Genomic DNA, 14,041 nt, shown 5'->3' on the forward strand with positions numbered 1-14,041 from the left:
GTAGCGTGACTTAGTAATTCTGTAGATGCTAACAAGAGCAGTGTGTCGTTCTCGTTCATGGAGAACGAAGTCTAATATCAGACTCTGGCCTATTGTTGAAGGCCCCTTTTTTCTCTGTTCTTATATCAGCAGATTGATGTGTTGTCAAGCATCCTACCCAACTCTCAATGATTTCGCCCAAGATTTCATTGACCATTTGTGTTGCTAACAGTTTCTTCTTTTGCTGATGCTTCAGGCCTTCAGTCAACCATAGCAGATATAAATTGCTTCATCACGCAGGGGCCTGGAATATACAGTATTCAAAGGGCCTAACAATAGTGTCGGCCTCATTATGCAGTTTTTTCCTCCTCGTGTGTGATGTCAGTGTCATTTTTATTGCCATTGATGACGTTTTTCAGTTTCTAATACTCCCAAGGGTTGTTGGAAAACTTTTACTTCCTTTTATAAGTGCTATGATTGGTATCTAGATGTGCACCTTTTCGAATGATCTAAGCACTGGCTTCTATATGTTTGTTATTGAATAAAAGCCATCTGCGATTTACAGAGCCCTCGTGCAGGTTTCTTGTCCCCATTCCTCTTCTCGATTCCTGTTCATTTCATTGTCTTTCGGAAATAAACTATTGTTTCCACAGGCTCTTTGTGTATTTTAAAAGGGGCACGTGGTTTGAATTTATGACCCCACTGGTTCGTCTACTCACTTTGAAGAGATCAAGTTGGTTTATTTGTGTAGAGAAAGGTCAGACCCAATTTCCAGTCCCACTGCTTAGGAAAAAAAGTCTGATCTGAGTAAATGAAGTCTCATTCTCCACATGTCTTTTACTCAGGTTTCGCCCATTTCTTTTCATTCATCCAAATAATAATTCAGTTCGCCCATGACTGAATCAGTCGCCATTATGAGGCACCGTTTAACGTTGAGATTGCTAAGGAATGGTAGAGAAGTATACTTTCATTCATAACATGTGAGGCTTACTAAGGATGCATCAGAATGATATAATACGTGACCTAAGTTGGAGTAGGCTTTTGGACTTCTTGATGACCTATTCCACTAGACTGCTAAGAATCATTGAAGCTTCTATAGCGTTTAGTTTTTGTTGTGGATGTATAAATGTTGTGGTATCTAGAGTGGGAAAAGGGAGGTTGAATAATTAAATGAGAAAATAGTAAATGGTGTTGCTGAAGTGAAATAACAGTCAAGAGCTGTGTTAAGGAAGAGCAGTTATTCAGAAGTTGGAGTGAATGAAGATATGAAAGACATTTTGCAGAGAAGGCTAACAGGCATCACTGAGTGAAAGATGTAACTTGGATCTGTTCCTCTTGAAAAGTTGTTTGTTTTTGGGATCAGCAACACATTGTATGAAGGAGCTTTAGTGGTAGGAATTAGAAGGTGCGTAACTATAGCTGATAAGGGCGATTTAGTTTTTCTTGAATGAAAGGAAATTCCTCTTTAAATATTACTAGGAATGATTGTTTTTGTGTGGACCAATGAGATAGTAGCATTAAGACTAACAGACGATAGTATGAGTTTCTTTTTTCCTCTCTTTACTTACATGCCCTACGATAAGTAGCATCATTCTCTTATACCTACTGTGGATATTTAAGGTGTTTATTTGTATAATTTTCTCTCACTTGCAGACGAGCGTAGTTCCTGGAAGTACTTAAAGCCTGCTATAATTTGTTACGATAATCAAGCACAGTATATCTTTAGTAATAGTTATCAGTTATACAGATAAAGATCTTTGGCCCTTGGAATTGTTGCAAAATGAAGCAATGAAGGTAATATTAGGTTGCCCTAGAACTGCAAGGATTGAAATAATGCGAATGGAGCTGGATTTGCCAAGTGTCACTCAAAGAATAGACTGATTAGACAAAATGATAGGCATCTTAAAACTATTGTAAATAGATATGTGACATGCGTTCCAGGATTCTTCAGACTGAATGAATATTCACGAAGGCTTTGTAAAATATCGATTGACTATAACGTTTTTGATTTCTGTATCTTTGCCTAATTCACGCCCAATAAAACCTTGGATTGCTGAGAAAGTAGATATAAGTAATGAACAACTTGATTTGAGAAAAAGACAACAATCCTCACGAACTTTAGACAGCTGCTTTTGGAGAATATATCTCAGTACCCTAGGGATATGGTGATTCATGCGTATTGTGATGGTTCTATCACTGGATGTCGAGCTGGTCTTGGTGTTGTAATTAGAGAATATTTTGAATTTGATATTAGCACAGAGGAGAGAATATCTAAATGTATTGGTGATCACAGCTCATCTACCACTGCTGAGCTGTTTGCTATTTATGAGTGTTTGAAATTTGGAATAAATAAGGAAAAATCTATAATAGATTTTGTTGACAGTCAGTGCTCTTTTGGCTTTAAATGCCAAAGTACCTTCTGATGATGGGATAGTTACCAAATGCAAAGATTACGTTTCTGTTATAAAAGCGTCAGGCTACAGTGTAAAATTCGTCTGGATACCCTCACATCGTGGTGAATATTTTAATGATGTTGCTGATGAATTAACAAAAAAAGGATGTAATAAAGAATCTATAGAATACGCCACTTCAGTTAGTATGAGGAAAATAAAGTCTCATGTGTCAAGAGTAAAGGCCTGTCCACACGACCGGACCTGATCGGCGGACCTTCCCTCTAACGGACACACTTGACAGGCAAACCGTCAAATGGCCCGATGGGTCTTGTAGCAAAATCACCATGGTGGTGCCCGATGGCTTGAGCTTCGACCCTGGCAGACTTACGTTAACCATATACATTTCTTTTACTGAGCCATTCTTTGCACCATATTCTCTTGTTTTTCTTCTTTTTCATCGCACACAAAGCAATTACTATGCTACACAATATCTTCTTATTTGCAGTATGCACCATTTTTGTACATGGAACTTACCCAGCAGATATATACTTAGCTATAGACTCCGTCGTCCCCGACAGAAATTCGAATTTCGCGGCGCACGCTGCAGGTAGGTCAGGTGATCTACCGCCCCTGCCGCTGGGTGGCAGGAATAGGAACGATTACCGTTCTAGAACCAGATTTTCTCTGTCGCGGTAGTGTCAACATACGTTGTTGCTACCTCCTGACTTGATTTTCGTTTTTTCATCGCCATCGACCTTCTGGGCTGTCTTTTGCAGGGAAGTACTGGGTCTTTGGTTTGGCATACGCTTTTTTAACTTTTTAATGAATTTGGCTTCGAAATTTCGAAGAATATATTACGTGAAACTACCGAATTTTTCGGTAGACACTTATATTTTGCAATAAGGGAAATATTGATTTTTTTTTTTTTTCACTAATACGTGTATAAGTGTTAGAACTTGATGAAGGAAATATAAGATCTAACTTCCTACTTTAGGAAGTCAGAAAGCATATAACTAGATACGCCTTCCTTTAGAAGCTTTAAGAGCTCTCGTACTAACGAGCAGTTAGAGTATTGACAATTCTAGTAGTTGTTGCATCCTCATCACCTTCTTACTCCACAGAATCTACAAATTCATATGTGCAAATTTGAAGATAAATGGATGGAGCTCAAAAGGCGAGCTCTAAAAAGGTAAGAAGTGAATATAGTGTTCCCAGTGCAGTGGAGGGTGCGTCTGATCGGCTCCGTAGCGCTTCCAGGCCTAGACCTCTTCCAAACTCCCAGACCCAGTGGAGGAGGAAAGTCGACAGCCGCAGGAAGGTTAGGGAGAACCCCCACCGGTCAGGCGTCCCCTCGGCAGGTTCTGTAGAACGTCCCAGACTGCCAAGGATAGCCATTGATAAGGCATCCTTAAAAAAGTGCGTCTCTTCATCTTACATCCGAAAAGACGAAGAATGTATGTTTGGAGTGATCTAGCGCGTTCTCTGAAAACCTAAGAGAACACTGAGCAAGAGCCAGCCGCTGCCATGAAGCCGCGTTCCAGCAAGCTAGCGTGAGGTACGTTCCTATAGCCAGCAGCGAGGCGCGTTCCAGCTAACAGACTAGCGCGAGCCGCGTTCCTACACAACCAAACGCGAGCCGCGTTCTAGAAAATTTTTCTTGGCGCAAGGCGCCTTCAAAGAGACGAAGCGCCAGCCTGGCGCAAATTGCGCCAGAAAAACAGACGGCTAGAGCAAGGAGCCTTACAGTAGAGTGGCAATCAGAACGATCCTTCCATTGAACGTTTCCGGACAAGAGGCTCTTTCTAAAAGGGGTCTCGTAGGCGCTCGGAACTGTCAGGGCGCACGGGACCTTCCACGCAAGCGGAACGTTCCAGGAGCGAGTCTCCTTTCTAGCGCGCGGAACATTCCAGGCGCTAGGTGCAAGGATCCAGGCGCCAGAATATCCTTTCTCTATCTGCCTCGGCAGGGAAAGAAGGTAGTAGAGTATCTGCTGTATGAGAATACGATACGGCAAATCATAAGCACATACCGTAGTTACTTCTTTGCTGAGCAACTCAATTACCAGTATCCTTCCAGGAATTTCCTAGAAGGACTACGCTTAAAGGGATTGTTAAGACAACACCTACTTAGCTTCTAGATTTATCGAAGTCTTGTTTCGCTTAGATATGCATTATAAGAACTTCCTGAAGTTCGATAATAATGTTATAAGATTCCTTTATTAAATGGAGTAGCTGGCAACTCTGGAAGAGTAAGGCCAGTCGGCTAACGAGACTGCTATCGCTTAGGCACCAACGCAGTATCATGTAGGTGTCGGTCATGAGTGGGCGGTAACATATGTCTCTCCTGCGGGATGGAATGAATAACCGTGTCTCTCCCCTACAATCGTGGTTTTAGCCTCGGATTGAGGGGATAGTTAAGCAAACATAAATAAAATATTGTCTGCCTTTTGCTAAGAAGCTTTCAATAAGAAAGATATTACATTTCAATGCTGTTTACCGTAGGTAACATTTTAAAGGATTCTAACGCAGCGAAACTCTATATTGTATAATGCTCTCATGCTTTGTTACGAAAGCATGGCTTATTAGAGTACATGCTTAGTGAGACGATGAATGTAGTAGAGAATTCACTTTAAGACTACGGTATGGTCAAGTCTTATGCACATACCGAGGTAACTACAGAATTCCTAGTATCCTTACAAAGGTTTCCTAGATTAATGCTGTTTACCACAATGTGACAGTATTATAAAGGATTCTAATACGGCAGCGCGCGATATATATAATTCTCTCATCCTTTCGAGAAACGCACACAACCTTTTTTAAATTCGGATATTGCTCAAGAGAAGTTGGGTGAGTCGGATGGGAAACATTCTCTTAGTGGCAGAAGTTGTTTCCCTGAATGGACTATACTACGTATATAAAAGTTTTTTCCCACTAAGAACGGAATTAACATGTGAAGGATGTCGGGTACCATAAAGGCATAGATGTTATGGCACATAACCTAAAAAAGAACTAGAAGGAAGCGCCAGCCTGGCGCAAATTGTGCCAGAAGCACCATCCAAGATATTTTCTCGTTTTAGCGAGTTATTAACCTAAGAGTCCAGTAGCCTCTCGGACAGCAGGCTCGGTAACGGCAAGATTCGTTCCTGATTTCGTTACCCATTTAATCGAAAAGGGGTCGCTTACAAGGAATGATGAAATGATTTATTTTAATCACTTAGGCCAATTCCACGACTCTCTCATATCGCAAAGAGCATCGAGAATCTCTTTTTCGCCCCGGTTCGCGTTAACAAAAGAGAACCTATTTGGGAACAGACACGGAACGTAACGATCCTTAAGAGGTTCGATGCAAGATTTTGCATGTCCGTGAGAACCTTCTCGATCGAAGATAATAACTGTTAACATATGTCTTAACATTTATTGAAAAGAGTTGTAAGAACCTGCGGAAAGTCTTCTTCATAGATCTCTTTGTAAGGTAGAAGACGAACAGGATTCCTTTAGACTGCTTTTCTTTTTCCTCGAACCAAGAGAGGTAGCCAATATAAGACATCTTTAAATTTAAAGAAGGGGAATAAACTTTAGCCTTTTTTCCCCTAGTTATAAATTCTTAACAGATATTAAGATAATTGGGCGTCAAAGGAAGAGAGGATGTATGCTCATTTTGGCCTTAGAGAGGTTGGATTCACAGAAGTCCCACCGTTCTTCTCACAGCATGTTTCGTAAGGCTTTTCCAAAGAATATCTGGATATTCTATCAGAATCTATTATAAATAGACCTATAAAACCTCTCCACTCTGAGTCTGTCCGCGTGCAGACTGACCAGAAGTGGACATGAATGAGAGGTTTTTTCAAGGTAAATGACAATAGTCATGGCTAAGACATAGAATTGCTGCAGATCGTGCTAGATGGAATGAGGAAACTGTCCTCTTCCGATACCTCTGTGAACCACATAGCGAGGTTTTTTCTTCACTTTCAGAGGGAAGAATCACCTATGTATATATCTGCTATCAAAGAACGCAGAAAAAGGCCATACTCTGTCTCTACAAAGGGAATTAGAGATAACAGAGGATTAAGATCTTCGGGATCTTATACGATACCGCAATAACGACAAGAGTAGGATATCATGTACTTCGAATGGGATTTTTTTTTTTTGTGGCCACAGATTCCGTGTTCCGACAAAATGGAACTGCTCCTCATCTAACTTCTTTGAGGAAGTTTATGAAGGAATTCTTTGTTTCTCTTAGCCCCTAAAAACGACCAAGAAGACAAGTGAATTTTTTGTGCATTGGAATCTCGCATCAGATTCAATGGAGACTCGGCAATGGGTTCTTGCCAGTCATAGTATGTCCTGGCAAAAGAAATAAATCCCTCTTTTCCTGACACAACGCTTTCAGAGAGAAGTTTAGTTGCCCAGGCATGAGGGTACTTACATTTTCATCTACAGAAGAAGAGATGGTTTTAAACGTTTGCCTTCAGAGTCTTCGGGGTGCGATGAGGGCTCAAAATGCTTCCCAGAAGGTATTCAGAAGGATACAATAAGAGCTAGAAATCAGGGTTCCGCCCAATTTCAGCTCAGTCTCTCCTTCGACTTCCAGACTCCTTCCCTTCCTTCGGGCAAGGATAGGGAAGATTCTGCAACGAGGAACCTCATCAACATGTAAGAAGAGATCTCGTTAGCAAAACGAAGTGTTCACGAAGGATCCTCCTCAGAGGAAGACTCTTCTCTCTCGTGTTGTTAGATATCCTGTCGTCTACTGGGTGTAGCTGACTAAAATCACCTCCCCTTGCCAGGGGCCAAAAGCTCAAAGGGGAAGAATTTCTTCCACCCTTCTCCAGTCTCCTGATAAACTATGTGGTTGTTTCAGGACTCTCGGACAATGTAGCGCCAGCCAAGCGCCAAATGCCATACAGGCGAAAAACGCCAGAGGCGGACAGTTCCAAGGAACTCTGTCATGGTCGGATACTGAGAAGGAGCGGGCCTCCAACCTGGCGCAAATGCGCCAGAGGCGAACAAATCGGACAGATATAAGAGTCTCCGATGTGGACATCGTCAGACAGCCTAGAGACTCTTCCAAGCTCGAAGCTCCAGCAAGTGTGGAGGAGCCAAGCCAGGCGCGAGGCGCCAGCCAGGCTCTAGGAGCCAGCCAGGCTCTAGGAGCCAGCCAGGCTCTAGGAGCCAGCCAGGCTCTAGAGCCAACCAGGCTCTATGGAGCCAGCCAGGCTCTAGGAGCCAGCCAGGCTCTAGGAGCCAGCCAGGCTCTAGGAGCCAGCCAGGCTCTAGGAGCCAACCAGGCTCTAGGAGCCAGCCAGCTCTAGGAGCCAGCCAGGCTCTAGGACCAGCCAGGCTCTAGGAGCCAGCCAGGCTCTAGGAGCCAGCCAGGCTCTAGGAGCCAGCCAGGCTCTAGGAGCCAGCCAGGCTCTAGGAAGCCAGCCAGGCTCTAGGAGCCAGCAGGCTCTAGGAGCCAGCCAGGCTCTAGGAGCCAGGCAGGCTCTAGGAGCCAGGCAGGCTCTAGGAGCCAGGCAGGCTCTAGGAGCCAGGCAGGCTCTAGGAGCCAGGCAGGCTCTAGGAGCCAGCCAGGCTCTAGGAGCCAGCCAGGCTCTAGGAGCCAGCCAGGCTCTAGGAGCCAGCCAGGCTCTAGAAGCCAGCCAGGCGCCATCCAGGTGCCAGGCTCCTTCAAGGCTAGGCTCCAGTCAGGATTGAGGATCCATCCAGACGCAAGGCTCCTTCCAGTAAAGAGAAACCTAAAGCTCTGTCATGTAAGAGGGCTAGTCCCCATTGATATGATACAGGTAAGGCTCTGCCATGTAAGTGGGTCAGCCCCCATTGGCACGATCCGAGAAGGCTCTGTCGTGTAAGCGGGCTAGCCCCCATTGACATGATCCAGAAAGGGTTTGTCAGTCATAGGTCCCTACCTCGCTGAAACTCTTGAGGCATGCAGACTCATAGCAGTAATCATGAAGTCTTCTGCCAGGCTCCAGGTGCCTTCCAGGCGCAAGGCACCAGCCAGACGCAAGGCCTCCAGCCAGGCGCGAGCGCTAGCCAGGAAGGAGGAGCCCCCCCCCAATTCAGGCACCAGCCAGCGCGCGAGGCGCCAGCCAGGCGCAAGGCGCCATCTAGGCGCGAGGCTCCAGCCAGGCTCTAGGCGCCATTCAGGCGCAAGGCTCCAGCCAGGCGCGAGGCGCTAGACAGGCGCTAGGCTCCTGCCAAGCGCTAGCCAGGCTCCAGGCTTCACCCAGAAGAGATCTATATCAAAGAACGCCCTGGCCTTCTTTGAGACATTGTGATCTCCTAAGCACTTGATAAGTGCATTGATGATTCCTTCAAACAGCTGAGAATTAAAAGCGCATGAAGTGCGAGCTTTTCCGAATTCTTGTTCTTTCCCTAACAATATTGTCATAAGGACATATTAGCTGTCACATACGGGAGATGCAACTCTGTGTTGACTTCCCATTATCCGAAGGATGTCAAGATAACCTTCGAGGGATCCTTCTCTCTTGGTTGATACGTGTCTGCGGATACATTGCTGGGATAGGGAGCAGATACTGATCCTTAAACTAGTGAGTTAAATTTTATTTAACGTCGTTTTTTCTTTGGGTTGTTTGAAAGGAGTTTGTAGATAACTCTTTTCAACTTAAGCACTAACCCTCGTGTTAGGATCAGGTGATCGGGATCGGTGTTGTGCTCCTTAATTATGCCACTAGGCATAGGCATATTGTCATGTAAGAGGCTCTGTCGAGTAAATGGATAAGACCCCATCGACAGACCCACAAGAACTCTTAGCCATAGGTCACATCCTCGCTGAGGCTCTTGAGGCGAAGCAGATTCCTAGGCATTAGCCATGGAGGCTTCCGCCTGATCAAGTAGGAACCAAGGTTTTATTTATTACCTACAACGTATGTTGTTTACCTGTCTATTCAGTAAATAGTTGTCTCTTTCCCACCACCAAGGGTGTCAATCAGCTAAGTATATATCTGCTGGGTAAGTTCCATGTACAAAAATGATATTGTTAAGATACAATAAAGTTTTGTACATACTTACCTGGCAGATATATACGATTGATGGCCCACCCAACCTCCCCTCAGGAGACAGGTGGAAGAGAAAATCTGGTTCTAGAACGGTAATCGTTCCTATTCCTGCCACCCAGCGGCAGGGGCGGTAGATCACCTGACCTACCTGCAGCGTGTGCCGCGAAATTCGAATTTCTGTCGGGGACGACGGAGTCTATAGCTAAGTATATATCTGCCAGGTAAGTATGTACAAAACTTTATTGTATCTTAACAATATCATGTTTATCGTACCGCACTGAACACACTACTGGCATCGTCGGGCACGCCCACCTCTCCATCGCCTCACCCGTGTTGACACCATTCACGGGTAATCCCGCCAGAATTTGCCCGTCAACCCAGGAGCACGCCGATCAGGCCCGCTCGTGTGGACAGGCCTTAAGGGAAGGATGGAACATTGAGAAGGCTAGGGCAGTCATGAGTAATGGCAGTAACAGTATGGCTCATTATGATTATATTAGTAACAATACACGTTTTACTTATGGAAAGTCTTCAGCTAAATGTGATGGAATTGTTATGAGACTTAAACTAGGCTATAAATACTATTGGGAATACAAGAATGGAAAGGGTACCCCGTGTAAATTTTGTGACGCTGCTAATTCGCGCGCACTGCACCATTACATTATGGAATGTAGTTCTTTGGCAGAATTTAGCAAACTTAATAATAATTGTTTTGAGCAAATAGTGTGTTTTTTCACCAATAATAATTTGTACAAGAATATTGCAAAAAAATTTTAAAACATTGTGTATGACAAAGTATTAGAATTGATAAATTACTTTATTAAGTGGTTTTATTTGTAGAATGTTTAGTGTTTGTCGTAATACTGTATACAACCGTGTTCCCCAGAAAATGTCTTCGTTGTAATTTATGAAATTTTCCTTTTATGTAAAAAGGGAGTATAAGAAGTATTTTGTAAATAAAATTTTGGTTATTTCCAACATATAAGTCAATTTGGAGTGCTATTGTGGCATTCAATTTAATTATAACAGATGTACTTGGTTTTAGCCTATTTCTACTGAAAGTGTGGACTTTACTAAAATGTCTGTTGTATGAAAATTATAGCTATGATTAAGTATTGTGTAATTCTGATCTTGTGAAATAGTCTTATAAAGTTTGTGTCAATTCACTTTTTGTAATTTCGAAATTTATGTAGAAAGTCTTTTCATTTGTTAAAACTGGTTGTAACGTTATTGATGTTTTATGTGGGCTGTCAAGCAAGACTAATAGCTCCTTTTGACGCCTTTTTTTTTTTTTTGTTTTTTTTTTTTTTGTCAAATTTTTTTTATTTGAATAGTTGTCAGTTGCCCTATTGTGGTATTTGTAAGACAACTATAATGTTAAAATGTGTGCGGTTGTTGTAAGAATATACATTAAATCGAACTAGTTGATCAATGCCTTGAATGTGTTTTGACTACTTGGCAATAAAGAGCGAGGCACCAAAATAACTAGACCCCTGGCATGAATAGATCGAGGATATCATCTTACCCGGTTCTTCAAGTAAAGCAGTAGTTTTGATTACGGGGGTAAAGTATAACAAAAGGCTCAGTTTTCAGAGTTTGTGAGTCTCTTGATTTCGAATAGTGTTTTCCATTATATGGCAGTGCTTTGGTTTAACAGAATACTTTTGAGGCTCGGTTTAGTGTTTGCCAGACGGGCTAGGATCTTGCTCGTTTTTTTTATTTTTTTTTTCTTATTATTAATGGGCGACATTCTGTAACTTTCGAAGGTCATTAAGCGAGGATGTGTGTTAGGCATAGATTTCCCCAAGAAATAGTTATAATTTATTATTTCCAAGTAATTTTCTGACCATTCCTTCTGTAATCAAATAGATCATATGACTGTCACAGGCGAAGGGCGTTTGGTTAAATATATAACTGGAATATTATTTTTTTTTAACATTTATTTCCACTAAGTATTTTTTTATGTAATGGTGTCAGGAAATGGAAATAGTACCCCCATTCCCTTACAAACCATGAGCGTTGAGTTTTTCGACCTGGTGTAAATAATAGAAAAAAAGTCAAAAACGAATGAGGTTAGAGGTCAACTCAAAATGTCTTAAAAGTAAACAGGAGTCATTACGATGTATTAAGATCTTGCATATATAACTGTAATGATTTTTATACAGAATAAATGGAATTTCATAATAATTTTAGTCAGCATTGAGGTTAAAGAATGGAGAGACGAAAATACCTTGTCGAATATTCCGAAAATATGTAAAAAGGGTTAACGGCCTGGTCGAGTATTTCTTTTTCATTCTCCCACTTTATAAAACATTTGAATTATGCTAGAGAGAATGATGGTTTCTGGGCAAACATTTGAATTATGCTATAGAGAATGAGGGTTTCTGGGAAAACATTTGAATTATGCTAGGGAGAATTATGGTTTCTGGGCAACTTTTGAATTATGCTAGAGAGAATGATTTCTATGCAACATTTGAAAAGTGTGGTGTGAAGTCAATTATTCCGGCGTGTATTGCTTAAGGTGGTATATATGATGTGCAGGGGTACAGAATATTTTGGAGTCTCGTTTCTTTTGCCCTATAGGTCAAAATCACATTAAATTTTACCCTCATTCCAATAAAGTTTAAACCAGTGAGGCAGCGACTATAGAGAGTTGTAACGATCCATAAGTCAACGTTGTGTGACATTAACAGTAGTGCAAGAAGGCAAGTGGTGATAATACAAATGGCTTGATTTTTCGCTTATATGAGAGCGTGTATTACTTTGATTATAGTAGTGCGTGTAGTACTTCTAAACTATGAACAAGTGGTAAATCTAATCTCTCTTGTGGTCACAGGAATCTGTGATAATATTCTACTTTCCATGGCAGAAGTCATTTTTTTTTCCCCACGAGCGTTTGCTCGCCTAAATTTCTTTTCTTGTGTTTTGTTCACGAGCGTTTGCTTGCCATAAATTCTATTTTAAGTTACTAGGTATTAGTATTCTCTATAATTCATAGTAATAGGTAATGAATCTATCACTATTTCAGAAGAGGGAAACTATGGGAGTGCCATAGTTTCCCGGACAGTCGAGGAGGAAGCCGCAGGACCCAGATTCGCACAGTCGAGGAGGAGGAATGTGCAGTGACCTGGTCTTATGTGCACTATTGCAACCAACGATTATTTTACCCGGGTAGCCGACTAAGCTAAAGACCATGTGAGAAGCAGGAGCTGGCTGTTTTCCATGCCGTTTTTTTGCACTTTTATCTCCAAAAAGTTATATGGAATTAGTTAGCAACCAAGGTATACGTACATTGAGCCTTCATGTACCATATAGGACAAGCTAGACAGTGAACCCACCGGCGCGGATTCTCGGGCAACCCGCTTCTGACATTGTTAAACAGTTTAAAGCCATGTATTTGATTATCGTAGTGAGGTTATTTAAAAACTTATGCCTATCTTGTTTATTTGTGAATTTACACACACCCAAATTGAAAAAGTTCCCTTAGCATGTCTGAAACAAGTCGAAATAAAAATTTCATACAGAATGACTGAATTACACTCAAAGTTGAGGTAAACAGCCAGAAGAAAACAAAATTTTTCTAAAGTGTGACGTCTAGAAAATTTAAATATTGCCCTGAATTACCGGCTGCCTGATTAATAATGATTCAATTTCCTCATTCCTGTTATTCTGGTAGATCCTCTTGTGCATCTCTTCACTCTTATTAGTTATTCTGGTGATCTTCTTTTTAACTCTCCTCTCTTATTTTTCTGGTGATCCTCTTCTCTCTCCTCACTCTTGTTATTCGGTGATCCTCTTTTATCTCTCCTCACTTTTTCTCTCTCCTCACTCTTGTGCATTTTTAGCGATCCTCCTCCGTATCGCGCTGCTGGTTCTGCGATTCTCTGCCTGTGCATTTCCTCAGTTTCTCCCCCCACCGGATGCGCTGCTGTTATGGCGGATCTCTCCTCCTCTGCATTTCTTCGATACTCTTTCATCCAATCCCCATGGTTCTCTGTATCCTGTGCATTTCCTCGGTTTCTCTCTCTTTCATCCAGTCCCAACGGTTTTCTGTAAAAAATTAGAATCATACTAAAACTGATATGTTAACAAAATTAGACTACGAAAAAATAAGACCCAAATGATATGTTAACAAAATTAGACTACGAAAAAATAAAACCCAAATAACAGTGATGTCATCATCGGTAGAGGGAAGAAATGGCAAGCATGGGCCCTCGTCTAACCTTATAAGTGCATTGCTAGCAAAACATCAAGAATACAAAAATCTTCCTTGTCCTTATTTCAATTTATTTTTTCAATAGGGGGGAGGGGTCTGTTAGAAACTTGGGCAAAGAGACAATCCATAACCAAATCGATTTGACCACTACTGAACTTGTATTACGACCACCAACCAGAATCCGGAGACCAACGATTAGCCCAGTCCCCTGTATTGTAGCCAACTGAGTAAACTTTTCATGTCTCTAAACTGTATGGTAACTCGTCAAAAATACTGTTGAATAATAAATCGGCTTTTGCAAACTTCGGTGAACAACATTCAGAAATTCTGCGTTTGCTACTGCCATTTGATCTTGATATTTGGACGTGGGATTGCAACGTCCCTGCATTGTGAATAATCTAAGCGTCAATGGAATTTGCAACAAACTTCAAC

General features: G+C 41.9%; 1 long non-coding RNA gene across 2 annotated transcripts in view; it reads left to right on the forward strand.

Annotated features, from left to right (window-relative positions):
• LOC135196283 (uncharacterized) overlaps positions 1-12,754 on the forward strand; it is a 24,718-nt gene extending 11,964 nt beyond the window's left edge. Inside the window, exon 4 of one of the 2 annotated variants that reach the window (XR_010310360.1) lies at positions 12,422-12,754. This is a non-coding gene — a long non-coding RNA (uncharacterized LOC135196283). Of the gene's footprint in view, positions 1-1,632; positions 3,857-12,421 lie in introns of those variants that run through there. The other variant, XR_010310361.1, reaches the window with a different exon arrangement.
• Positions 12,755-14,041: the final 1,287 nt, after the last annotated feature.

Source organism: Macrobrachium nipponense, chromosome 17 (assembly GCF_015104395.2).
Source record: "Macrobrachium nipponense isolate FS-2020 chromosome 17, ASM1510439v2, whole genome shotgun sequence".
Lineage (NCBI taxonomy): Eukaryota > Metazoa > Arthropoda > Malacostraca > Decapoda > Palaemonidae > Macrobrachium > Macrobrachium nipponense.